At 38.6% G+C, this 13450-nt stretch overlaps 1 long non-coding RNA gene across 6 annotated transcripts in view; it reads right to left on the reverse strand.

Moving 5' to 3' along the window:
• Positions 1 to 1584: 1584 nt before the first annotated feature.
• The window catches only part of LOC147584282 (uncharacterized), a 108124-nt gene continuing 96258 nt past the window's right edge, over positions 1585 to 13450 (reverse strand). For 5 of the 6 annotated variants that reach the window (XR_015248043.1, XR_015248044.1, XR_015248039.1 and 2 more), the window contains 3 exons: positions 10617 to 10745; positions 8729 to 8860; positions 1585 to 1807 (listed from right to left, as the gene is read on the reverse strand). This is a non-coding gene — a long non-coding RNA (uncharacterized LOC147584282). Of the gene's footprint in view, positions 1808 to 8728; positions 8861 to 9983; positions 10566 to 10616; positions 10746 to 13450 lie in introns of those variants that run through there. The other variant, XR_015248046.1, reaches the window with a different exon arrangement.

Consider the following 13450-nt stretch of genomic DNA (forward strand, 5'->3'; position numbering starts at 1 on the left):
TGCAGTAGAATAAAAGATGTACTTAGGATAATATCATTCATTTTTTAACACCCCCCCCCTTTTAAATGTATCCCTTCTTAATACTTTTTAATCCACTTATTCGCTGAAAAATAAATGGGTGGAGGGTGCCGCAGGGGAGCACCAAGCAGTAATTTAATTTTAGTCTTACAGTGACATCTAGTGGTGAACACTGGGTAATCTATTGCAATTAAGTGTAAAAATAGAAATTGCTGTGTTGTAAATGAGAGGTTATTTCAATGAGTATCTCCCTATTTCTCCTATTTCTATGTAAGCATCCAAAGCCCTCACCTGACTCTGCTTCTACCACCCTGTGTGTGTGGGTTTTTTTTAATTTTTTTTAAAAAAAATTTTTAACATTTATTTTTTGACACAGAGAGAGACAGAGCATGAACGGGGAAGGCGCAGAGAGAGAGGGAGACACAGAATCGGAAGCAGGCTCCAGGCTCTGAGCCATCAGCCCAGAGCCCGACGCGGGGCTCAAACTCACGGACCGCGAGATCGTGACCTGAGCTGAAATCGGACGCTCAACCGACTGAGCCACCCAGGTGCCCCACCCTGTGTGTTCTTTAGGAGACTTAGTTTTATATTGTGTTTAGTACCTGATAATTGGTTCGTCTCTCTTGCCTCTATGAGACAAATACAAGATCAAGGCTTGTGTTTGCTCTATTCACGTTCTTTACCCATACCTTATGTTACAAATGTACAATGTGGGTGAGTCATAATAAATATTCAACGTGCAGGAAAATTTTTTAAACACACAAGTGCACCAATCCTGCATAATAACAATCTCCTTTTGCTTTCTCCCTCCTTGTGAGCAACTGAGCAAACCTAAGGACAGATTCCTTAGCCTGTCTCTATTCAGCCTTTCTCTCCTTGGCTTCACCACACTGCAGAAGTTAAGAGCATGAAAACTGAAGTCAAGTAGATCTGTATGTTATTCCTAGGTCTTAAATATTACCTGTGTGGTCAGAAAACACTGTTTAACCTTCATAGATTTCAGCTTCCTCATTGAAGAAACAAGCTAGTCCCAACCTCATAGAGATTAAATTAAATGATGTATGAAAAGCACCATAAAGTTTGTGTTATATAAAGTGTTTAATATGTTTGGTAATTTGCTTTGGTAACCTTCTTCTACTAGATACACAACCAGCCAAATGTCTTCCCAATTCCCAAATATTCTGTGTATACTCCACCCCATGTAACTTTACCCATGCTGTTCCCTTTGCTTTTGGAATACTCCTTCAAGGGATAACTCAAGTGTATCTCCTTCATGAAGATTCCCTCAGTACGCCTCTTCTGCTCTAATGTCTCCTTTCTCTGCTTTGGAGCAATGATTGAGTTCATGAAATGACTCATCTGGTTTCACTAATAACCCCTCCCCACCAGACTTTAAGATACTTTGAACAAGACTCCAAACCAGAGTTAAGTCACTGAACAATTTCATGGAATAGGCACTCAGTAGTCACCGGCCTTTACAACCTTGACAATAGCTGGGAAGTGGATAAGTTCAGATGTGTAGCATTTCCTTAAGCAGAAATATAAATGCTAGCCTTCACTCCAGAGTCAAGTCACAGAGCCAGTTTTATTTGATGAAAATGGGATTTTCAAATAGTTGAGGGTAAATGAAGAATAGGGGCCTTCAAGTCATTATTCATGGAAGCTTGTCTCCCTGACTCCTTGTATCAGGTAGAGACCTCTGGTAGCACACCTCATCTCTTGCCCCATTTTCTTTCCATGAATCAGGAGTAACTGAAGCACTTGGTGGGTGGTGTTAATTTATGAAGATCTGTAAGGAATGAAGATCAGAGATTTTGGTTCCTGATGCCGCAAATCAATGCAAACCAGGGATCCAGGCAAATGGAACTCCCCTAAACACCGCCACTTTCCTCCCTTGAAGTGTGCTGTCCCACATGCTATAATCCAAAGCGTGAAGGCAGATGTGGAGAAGTGTCAATGGATCATTTCTAAAGCACTTTCTCCAGGGGCACCTGCGTGGCTCAGTCAATTAAGTGTCAGACTTTGGCTCAGGTCATGATCTCCTGGCTTGTGACTTCGAGCCCCCCACTGGGCTCTGTGCTGACAGCTCAGAGCCTGGAGCCTGCTTCAGATTCTGTGTCTCCTCTCTCTCTGCCCCTTCCCCGCTCGCTCTCTCTCAATCTCTCTCTCTCTCTCTCTCTCTCTCTCGACAATAAACATTTAAAAAATTTAAACCACTTTCTCCAAAAGCTTCATCTGGGGTTGGGGGTGAGGGGGGAAGCAATGTTTTTAAGTCTGTACTTTCTACCCAGTATCGAGCTCTCAACTAAACTCAGGCAAAGGAAGAGTATCAAATTAGCCTTTTTAAACCCTACCAAGTTGCATTCATGACTTTTACTCTTCTATTTTCCGCTTGCCCCAGACTTTTGAACAAAGTACGATGATTTTAAAGAAAGACAGTGTCTGTCCCTGTAATTGCATGACCCTGCCTTGCTCTCCTCACCCTATTCCCAGCCTCTCTGAATTCTAACAATTATAACCTGTCACACTGTAGTGCCCCCTCACTCTGGCAAGAGAAAAGGTTTTGGTGCCAGCATTTAAGCAGGATGTAAGGAAGACCAGAGTCCTTTCTTAGAACTGGACTGGCAGAAAGGGGTTCTTACTAGGCTAAGTCTAGGAGGTAGGACTCTGGGGCTGCCAGTGGGCGTCTTCTCCATTATTTGAAAAGGGTTTCTATGCAGAACAAAGCCTATCAGAGACCAGCAGAGATAAAAGCTGGGTAGAAAAAGAGAGTCCAGAGGTTCTAAGACCCATTCCAGGATGTGGGGTTCTAGTTCCTTTCGCTATTCCTTCAGGCATGTGAGCTATTCCAGTTGTAAGAGCTATGACATTTCCTTCCTGCTCCAAGTAATTTGAATTGAACTTTTTTCACAGATCCAAAAGAACCTTTAACAATTTTAGGATCTCATCATTAAAGGTTCTTTAAGGTCTATTATTATCTCACACACACACACACACACACACACACACACACACACACACACAGACACACCCTTTTCCTGAATTAGTTCAGCTGGTCTAATGCTTCAAACCTTCAGTTCCAGGAAGGCAGATGTTCTTACCTATAGAGGTAACTATTGTCCCATGACAAATGGAAGAGTATTTAATAGAGTGACACATGAGGAATTGCTACAAACTATCACAACTTTCCATTTAAAAACAGCCCCAAGAAAAGTTGGGAAACACATGATGTTTGTCATTAGTGTCCTAAAACTTCTTTCCAAATTTCTTTTTGTACTTTCAACAACGCATCCTAGACATTGTGCCTCGACACATTCCTTAATATGTCTGGTTTTAGGAGCAGCTGTGGAATAACAAAATGACTACAAGACGTCTAGAACTCTCATCCTCAAAGTGTCCAGGAAGCTTAATAAAGCTAAAAGCAGAGAAATCCTACTTTGAGTGAACCCTATCGAGAAAATTTGTCTTCATAAAATGTCAGACACTTACTTTATTCAGGGAAACTGGAAGTCAGAGTTAATGGGGATACAGAGAAATTCTTCCTCCAAAGGTTCCTGGCCATGTCTGGGTTCCGTAGGCCTACACAGATGATAACAGGGCACTTGGCCTTGATTCCTCATAGAAGATTGAAGCCTCATTTATTTTTTAATTACCATAAACTAAGATTGCTTGTAATGGCTTTTAAATCTGTAAATTTTTATTTAAAAATGCTTAAATTTTGTTTAAAGATAGTAGTTTTGTATTGCCACCCACAGATCTCAGCAGAACAGGGTCCAGAGGGTTTATTCTGTTCTCAATGCTAGACTAGGGCCTTGGGAACTTCAAAAGACACAGGTCTCCCTCTGGTGGCTCAGAGTATGGAACAAATAAAGTCTAAGGCAGAGGTGAGAAACATGGGAGTCAGTCTATAGAAAATGCCAGGAGGCTGCCGTGTACAGGCTATACCCTGGGGAGGTGGTGCTGAAATCTGTCCTTTATTTCCCAAACAACCTGTGCATCCTGGCACCACTTTCTAATTGTCCCACCCAGTGGAGGATCCCTTTTGCAATCTGTCCAGGACAAAACGGGATATACTAAAGGACACCCTAGAAAATGACAGACCCAGTGTTTGAAGTTTCTGCTCTTAACGGTGCAAAGTTGCCAATGGAAGTGATTTGCTCATCAGCTGACCTTAAAATAGGGACAGTCTCCTGGATTATCACAAAGATCCTTTCAGAATAGCCCTGGTAAAAAAGAATCCTAGAGTTAAAAAGTCAATGGGGAAAGTGGGAAATAACTTAGGTAAGTATAAGTAAGGTCATTAAAAACTTACATCTAGAAAATTCCAATGATCATATTTTCAATCAAGAGAAATTAGAAAAACATATATTATTTTCTAACTTGGGAAAACTTCATAGGCATGCATCATGTTTAGAAGGTTTTTCCCTATGTATAAAATAATATACTTATACATTAGACATGCCATGGCTCAAATCTTACCATATATTAGCCAGTTTCTATGGTTAAAAAAATCAACAAACTTATAAATCAGGGTTTTGTTTAGACGTTTATAGAGGACTAGCATGAACTCAATGAAGAACAAAGTACACACTGAACCTAAGTAGTAGAAATCCAAGGTGCATGAACTTAACCTATAGAACTGGGTCTATAGTTTTCTACACGTATAGCTACTAATGTCTTCAATAAGTCTTACAAATTTAGTGAAAACACTGACACCATTACTATACATTATGTTTAGTCTCTTCTAATACATTTTGTATAGGATAGAGCTTAGTCTGTCAACTATTTCACAGTAGTATAATACAGCTACCTTCCCACCCATCCAGAAGTGACTACAGTAATGCACAGAGGGCTCTGAATTAACTCAGAATACTTGCTTCCTGACCCTATCCCCAGCTCAGCCCTGGATTGTTATACTATGATGAAAACAATATTCCTATACTCGTCTTCAGAGTAGAATGTGGCATAGGAGAATTAAAACATTAAAATCATTACAGATGGGAGTCTACAGTGACAATTAGGAAAAATATCATTCCCTTTCACTCAGGAAAATGTTTATAAAACTAAATAGGCACCTTTGCTATGACCAGCCAGCCATTCCACTCCATAGTATATATGCAAGAGAAATGAAAACATACAACCACACAAAGACTTGTAGCGACTTCATTCATAATGGTCAAAAACTGGAAACAGGTGTCCTTCAACAAAGGACAAACAAATTAGTCATTACATTTGAGGTAGTACTCAACAATAAAAATAAATGAGCCACAGATACTTATAACAATATGATGAAGTCTCAAAAACATGCTCAGTGAAAATCTTACAAAGAGTGTAGATATGAATGGTGCCATTTTTATGAAGTTCTAGAACAACACAATTAATCCATCCTGAAAAAAATCAGAACAAGGTGGGTGGCTTGGGTGAGCCTGGGTGGCTCAGTCAGTCAAGCGTCCAACTTCAGCACAGAGCCCACTTCAGATCCTCTGTCCCCCCTCTGCCCCTCTACCACGCTCTCTCTCTCTCTCTCTCTCTCTCAAAAATAAGTAAACATTTAAAAAAATCAGAACAGTGGGGTACAAGCAGGGATTGCCTGGGAAAGGGTGCAAAGGAAATTTCTGCTGGGGTTACAAGGGAGTATACATTTGCCAAAATCATCAAATCGTAAACTTCAGAAGAGAATTCCACTATCTTTAATCATAACTGAAAAAAAAAAAAACAAATACTAAATTCTAGCATGCATTATGTTAAAGTGCTTGGTTGATGAGGGATACTGATTGGAATCTATACCAGAAAATTTAATTTTGAAATGCATCAAAACATATAGGGTGGATTGATGTACGGATATAGTCTCAATTTTTAAAAGCAACAATTAATGGATATCAAGCATCCACATAAGTAAGCAATTAAAGAGGCAATTTTTAGTTCGAATTTCAGTAGTCACCAATCCTATTTGCCCTGTACTGTTGACTGTTGGAACTGGGGAAGGTCTCAAATCATAGCCCACATCTTGTGTGAATACTAACATCCTCTCAAGAAGCTTCATATAGCATGTAAGTCGGTCCCCCCAACACTCAAGAATAACCCTAGGTTAAGGAGAATGAAAACTTCCTCAGCTAATGCAGAATGAGAATTTATCAAACTAGAAAGAGCCTTTTTCAAATTCCAGACTTCTTTTAAGTTAGGATAAGATAGCCAAAGTCCCCGGAGTCCTTTAGAACTGATTCTTAAAACAAAGGTCTGGCTCATAAAAAATTATGAGCATATTAAGATGATCTTATTTATCTCCTTGGGAAGGCATAAGACTTCCCTCACAAATGCTAGCAATCCTGAACATTGGAAGGGCAATTTTAAGATCTCCTTTAGCATACACATCTCAACATGTGAAATTGTTTTTGTACACAGTGCATGATACAAAGTTCACATAGTTACAGGATCATCAGCTAACTCCCTTATTCTTTCTTTCATTTCACACAAATAAGGGCTCCAAACTTTTCTTGACTTTGCCTTCTTTAGGATTTATTTTGTTCTAGAATTTAAAGAAGGACTGCTCAGAGAAAGACAAATATATGACTTCACTCATATGAGGACTTTAAGAAACAAAACAGATGAACATAAGGGAAGAGAAGCAAAAATAATATAAAAACAGGGAGGGGGACAAAACAGAAGATACTCATAAATATGGAGAACAACAGAGGGTTACTGGAGGGGTTGTGGAAGGAGGGATGGGCTACATGGGTAAGGGCATGAAGGAACCTACTCCCAAAATCATTGTTGCACTATATGCTAACTTGGATGTAAATAAAAAATAATTAAATTTTAAAAATAATAAATAAGTAAATAAATAAAAACTTAAAAAATAAAAAATAAATAAGGAAGGACTGCTGTGTCATACAGAATCCAAACAACCCCATCTGGTACTGTGAGTAAAATAATTTTGTGAACAAATAGAATTTGCCCTTGCATATGCCCTTGACCTGGAGTATTTCCCGCTTCTCCAAGGCAGAGCAGTATGGAAATGGCTGGGTTTTTCTCTATGCTAAACCCAAGTCCTTAATAATGTGTCATAAGTCATCTCAATTCTCAGCAGTCCTTTTGTATGAAATGTGGACTAGGAAAGCTTCTTATCAAAAGGAACACAACCCTCCAATACAGACCACAATTCAGAATTTGTCCAAAAATAAGGATTTATTTTTGTAACTCCTAAGATGAACCCCAGATGAAGATCAGAAATAGAATTCTTTCTTTGCTACATGTTATTTTGCAGAATTGTTTATTCTGGCTCTGAAGGCTTTATCTCAAGGGAAAACAAAACCGAAAGTTAAAACAAAGTGGCAGGTGTGACTTTGATCGCTCTCACTGTTGGTCCTTCAGAGGTGACTAAAATTGAAGAAGTGTCCCTGGCTTCAACTAATTGTCTCCTTCTTAACCTGCTCAACAGATATGTAATATTTCTCAGAGACTTCTTTTAAGATTTGATTTATTCAAAATACTCTTTAGCCTTTGATATTCAAGAAAATGACACTGATACAGAAAGCTCCATGTAAATCATCAGAGGGTCAGAGAACCTAGCTTCACACTAACCTTCCTTATCCTTGAATCAAAAAATGTTCCAAACATAAAACCTTTTTCACTTTTAATCCATGAATCTAGGCAAATGTGCATACCTAACTGTAAATTACGTGGACGCTGTCAGTGCTCCATTGCCCATGCAATTTTGAACCCCAAATGCTAGCCTTCTGCAATGAATTTTCCAGGACCAATTTTGATGGATATAAAACCTCCTTAATCAGATAACAAGGCTAATAACCCCTTTATTTAAGCATGAGTCTGAGAGTGTTATGTGTGGGGTGCAGAAGAGAAAGTTTCAGCAAAATAGAGTAGGCAGGGGCAAATAAAAGTCTATTCCCTTTTTTTTTTTCACCATATCCCTTCTTTTAACTATTTAGAACTAACCAGCTCTGCAATCAAATCAAAACTCTCAAATGCCATAAGATTTTGCTGACTTGCTCTTCAAAAAGCACTTATTGAGCTCCTACTTTGTACCAGGGTTGGAAGAAACAATCACTTAAAATATGTATATGGCCTTAAGAAATTATGATCACAGTGTCTGATTAGCCGGTAGAGCAAAACAAGGGACTTTGTTATTATCCTCTCTTGTGCTGAAATCTTCATGGTAAAAATAAATAGAAAAACATTTTGGTAAGACATCTCTAAATTCCCCTCTAGAGCTGAAATTCTGTGATCTTATACATTTATTATATTTTCTTAGCTGTGTTAGATTTTTTGAAGTTGGAGGAAGAGTGAGAAGCCCAATTTAATATAGTTGAAGTTAGTTTGCCATATGAAGAATAACAAACTAATAATAATAATAATCTCAACAGCTTTACTGTAGCAACCCAGCCCACTTTTAGTCTTCTGAAATGTCAAGTTCTAAATTCCTGATGGCTCCACTACTTTCTATTTCAGCTTCTATAATATCTACTGCTCAATGACTTTGTTCTTATTTCAGTGGTTGGCTTTTGCATATGGCAGCTTTGGCAACATTATAGAGTCTACTAATCGCTTTCCTTTTGGGAGTCTCTATGCTTCTGAGTTGCTTTACCATTTGTGCGTCTCACCTTTGAATGCCTTCAGAAAGTCTAACAAGGTCCAGTCTCCTATCTCTTAGGCAGAATATCTCTCTTTCCTGAGGTTCTCATGCCTGACATACCTCCACACAGATCACTAGCCAGGATAGTGCTGCCTTTCTCTGCTGCAGGTGCTAATCCCTGGTCCAGTTCAGCCGTGCTCCCAAACAAGATCTCCCCTATACCGGGCATAAGAAACTGGCTGTGCCTGTGTCCTTCAGAAACAAAATATGGAGACAGGTGGCGTTAAAACAATTACCTAATATACCTGGATGCTATAAATTTTCTCTGACTACACCTAGACCATCATCAATGTAATTCTCATCTGGTATATACATCAGGATAAAATTCAGAAAATTTGGCTGAGCCATCTCTATAGCAATGGCAAAATAAGGAAGTCTTCATCTATAACTTAGAATACTGCCTCAAAAATGTTATATTTAAAAGCAGAAGTTAAAGGAAATAAAATTTTAAAACTCACATATTGCCTTTTCAAATTATAAGCTCAAAGTTATTAAGATAATAAAAATATAGACATGGCTTCTGATGAAAAACCTAAATGTTAAAAAAAATCTAGCCACAAAGATCAGAAACATTTATCAGAGGGGCTTATGTTTCTGATAAATATTTAAGTGTGTAAGGCAGAACCACTGAGAACAATAAATACTTTATAGCTGGCACTTTGTCAAACCTATAAGTGGCTCTGCCTTAGAATTTTACATCATCACTGAATTTACAGTCATTTGATAAGTGGAACAGGACAAGAATTACTTCTTTCTAAATCTAAACCAGGTAATAAATCTAACATCAGGATTCTTCTTATTGTCTGTTATCATCTGATGACAATGCCTTTTACCTTCATTGTCTTGGCAGAAATATGCTATGTAAAATTATAATGTCATATCACTCATAGTGATTTAACACTATCCAGCCCATACCATTTTAATCAATCAAAATTGTCGCTTTTTAGTGTAATGATTTTGTGGTGAATTCCCTGTGTTTAATATGATATATGGTCCTATCTACCCGTTGATTTACTATTCTCTTCCAAAGTCTAACAGCTCGGGAAGCTGTTCTTGCTTTTGGACATCTTTGGAATTAGCAAACAAGAATAATTTGTGGTAATAAAAATGCTAATTTACATGGCAATGAAAGCTGAAAAAAATATCTTAAGTGTTAGTAGCTGCAGCTACTTTTAAGTGCAAATAAAAGATGGCGTTGTGAAATAAAATCACAGAAGACCTGGAGTTTTCCCCTCTGTATCCACATATGATCAAGGCATCTGTAATACCAAAACCACAGACCTCAGTACATGATCATTCCTTCCATACAACCATGAAAAATCCGGAATACACAAAGTATTCCCCTTGATTAAATGCAAGCATACATTGCACAAATTTCTTTGTTTTTTAAAAAAAAAATGGCAAGGTAGTTTAAAGTGATTTTATTAATATTTATAAATCTTTTCAACTCGACATAAGCTAATAAAAATCAACCCCAGCTCCTACTCCTCAACTATATTATGCATTTAGGATTGGCTACAATGCAGTAACAATCAACCACCAAATCTCAGTGGACAAAACTATAATTTCTGGCTCATGCTATGTTTCCCAAACAGATCCACAGACAGTCATTTAGGGACTCAGTGACTCAGGGACCCATGCTACAGACTCCACATAGGTCACCAGAGAGTCACTGAGGGAGCCCGGTTTATAGAGGTTCTCCCATCTTATGTGTGCACCATCTGGAATGTGTAGCCTCCTGAGACGCCACGGAAGGGAAAGAGAGAGCTGCAGGTCCCGAGCCAGTGATTACATGACAAAATTACAAGTCTCTTGTGCTCATAGCCCATTGGCCAGAACTAGTTACATGGCCCTTCCCAATTGCAAGGCTGAGGGGAAACATAATCCTTCTGTGTGCCTGGAAGGAGAAAAATATGATATGGATGAGCTTAAGAAGTCTAAAACTTACATATTTTTAAAGAACGAAAAATGTCCAAATTTATTACAGGCAACTCTCCTTGATTCTCCTTGTAGAATCTTGAATGCCACATTGCTTCCTCTGGAACTTATAATGTTATGCATTTACAGAGAAAGTGACCTGTATGACAATAAATAAGTTAAGGTTAACAACCGATTCCATTATTTAAGCTGCAATACGTATTTAAATAAGAGAAAGCAGATATTCTGCCTATAGGTTAAGCTAATGAAAGTGCTTGTCTTTAAATTGTTTAAACCTTATTCCATTTGGCAAAGTAATTAAAATAATTTAAAATAAAATGTTTCATTTTGGTGCCCAGTCATTCCAATTCTGGCTTGTTGAAGCATAAACACAGATTTTAAGCACAAAAACATTAATAAGTCTAAGATTCCAATATTTCCATTTAATAGCAGAGTGAGTTGAGCTTTTTCAAACTTGTTAAAGCTCCACACTGTTACCACGTCCACCAGCCAGACCAGGTGCTGTTATTGTAGTTCCCAGTGGGCAGGATCAAGAGCTCCTGGGTTGAGCTGGTTGCCCAAGGCCCACCCAATGCTGATGGGGAGAGGAATATGACAGCTCATTCATTCATTCAACAAAAAAACTATTGAATGTCTATGATGCACCAGGCATTTGCCATACTCTGAGAATACAGCAATAACTGAAATAAGCTAACCACCCCCCCCAAAAAAAACTCTTCTTTCTTAGACTTCACATACTAGTGAGAGAGGAGGACAACAAGATTAAGGGGAGCCATAGAACAAGCAAGCAAACAAATGAGAAAGATAATTCCATGTAATGATAAAGGCTATGAAAATAAGTCAAATAAAAGGATAGAGACAGGAGTGGAGTTTGGAGTACTTTGGAGTAGATGGTCAGAAACGATCTCTGAGGATATGACATTTGAGCTGAGAGAAGGAAGGTATGAAGGAGCCAGGACAGAGAACTTTGGGTTGAAGAAAACCTAAAGGCAAATCTTAAGGCAAGAAAAAGCTTGGCATAAGACAAGAAAACCACCAGCGTCACAGGGGTAGGAAATGAAGAAGACTGGTAGATGGGCCAAATCAAGACAGGATCAGAGAAAAATAAGAAAAATAAGAAAAGATTTTCAAACCATTAATGTAGTGTAGAACAGAAAATTTCATGCAGTGATTAACAGTTGTTATTAAACAAGTTCAGTAGGGTTGCTAGGACAATGTAAAAATTCATCCTCCAATTCCAAAAAGCATTCTGTAAGAGGTTTAAGTAGTTAAAATCACTGAGGGATCAGAATAAACTTCAGGGCTGTAAAGGATTGGGAGAGTAAAAGACTGAGTCTGTCTTGAGAAATCTATAATTGAATGCAAAAAGCAGAGGATATGTCACTTAAAAATGAATCAAGGACTTTTGAAAACAAAATGTAACTAAGTGCAAATTAACATGAGACAAATTATATCTCAAGTGCAAAAGCGAGAGTCAGAAACAAGTGAATTGGTAACAAAAAGAGAGTGAATTTTAGAGTTTTGAAGTAGAGGCCAGATAAAAGATTTGCTTCTGGAAGTCTTGAAAAGTATCAAAGACATACCATGCAGAGAAAAATAAGTGTGCTAAGTGTGAAAAGATGTTAGTGTTTTGCCACATAACAAACCATCATCATAAAATCTAGTAGCTTAAGGCAATTTATTACACTCTCTCACAGTTCTACGAATTGACTGAGCTCTGCTGGTGGTGCTCACTTGGGTTCTCCTATGCAACTGGAGTAAGAAAACGGCTAAGGCTCAGCTGAGCTGCTCATTAAGATGGCAACTGATGCTGGCTCTTGGAGAGACCTCAGTTGGAGTGTTCACCTGGAGTGCCTACAAGTGTTCTTCCCATGTTGCTGGGCTTCATATAGCAGCAGCTAATTTCTAAAACAGAATGTCTCATAAGCAAGCATTACAATAGAACAAAGCAGAAGCAGTAAAGCGTATCACCTAGCTTCAGAAGTCCCATAAAGTCATTTTCATTTGCAGGGGTCTCTGGGTGACTCCGTCAGTTGAGTGCCTGACTCCTGATTCCAGTTCAGGTCATGATCCCAGGGTTGAGGGATCGAGCCCCATGTTGGAGTCCATGCAAGCATGGAGACTGATTAAGATTTTCTCTGTCTCTCCTTCTGCCCCTCTACCCTACTCACATGCTCAATTTCTCTCTAAAACTTTAAAAAAAAATCATTTTCAGTGCAGTCTGTTGGTCAAAAAAAGCACTAAGTTCAGTCCAGATTCAAAGGGAAGGAAATTAGACTCTACTCTTTGACATAAGTAGGAGCATGTCTAATTGTGTAAAGAGGAACAGAATTCAGAAGAGCTTTTTTTTTTTTTTTTTTTTTTTTACTATTTATCACAGTCTACCCTTGGGCCACCTAAATTCATGCCTCTCCCACTAACTCTCAACACTTCCAACATTTTTGTCCCATTGTATCATCAGGCTCAGACTCCAAGATCTTGTGGTCTGAGTCAGGTCCAGGTACAGTTGTGCTGTGTTTCCCTGGGTTTGGTTCCTCATGTATGGTTGCTGTCAATCTGAAGATTGTTAAAGAGACAAATGGCTGCCACCATATACACCCCACACACTGATTAGAAAGCAAAGAATAACTAAAATAGATACTCCCCTTCACAAATGGACAAAATGGGAAGCACACAGCAGGTCTGCAGCAGTTTTGAAATCCATATGAGTGTGTTACCAGTTTCTTGTTAACAGTCATGCTTCCTGGGATTGTCTCACTGGAGCTTTGACTGCTCCTTCAAAGACGTTGGCTCTGCCCTCTGAATTATGCTATGCCCCTGAGAATAGCCATCCTTGTAACTAAG

This window comes from Puma concolor, chromosome A1, assembly GCF_028749965.1.
Source record: "Puma concolor isolate L17-30 chromosome A1, mPumCon1.1.hap2, whole genome shotgun sequence".
Classification (NCBI taxonomy): domain Eukaryota; kingdom Metazoa; phylum Chordata; class Mammalia; order Carnivora; family Felidae; genus Puma; species Puma concolor.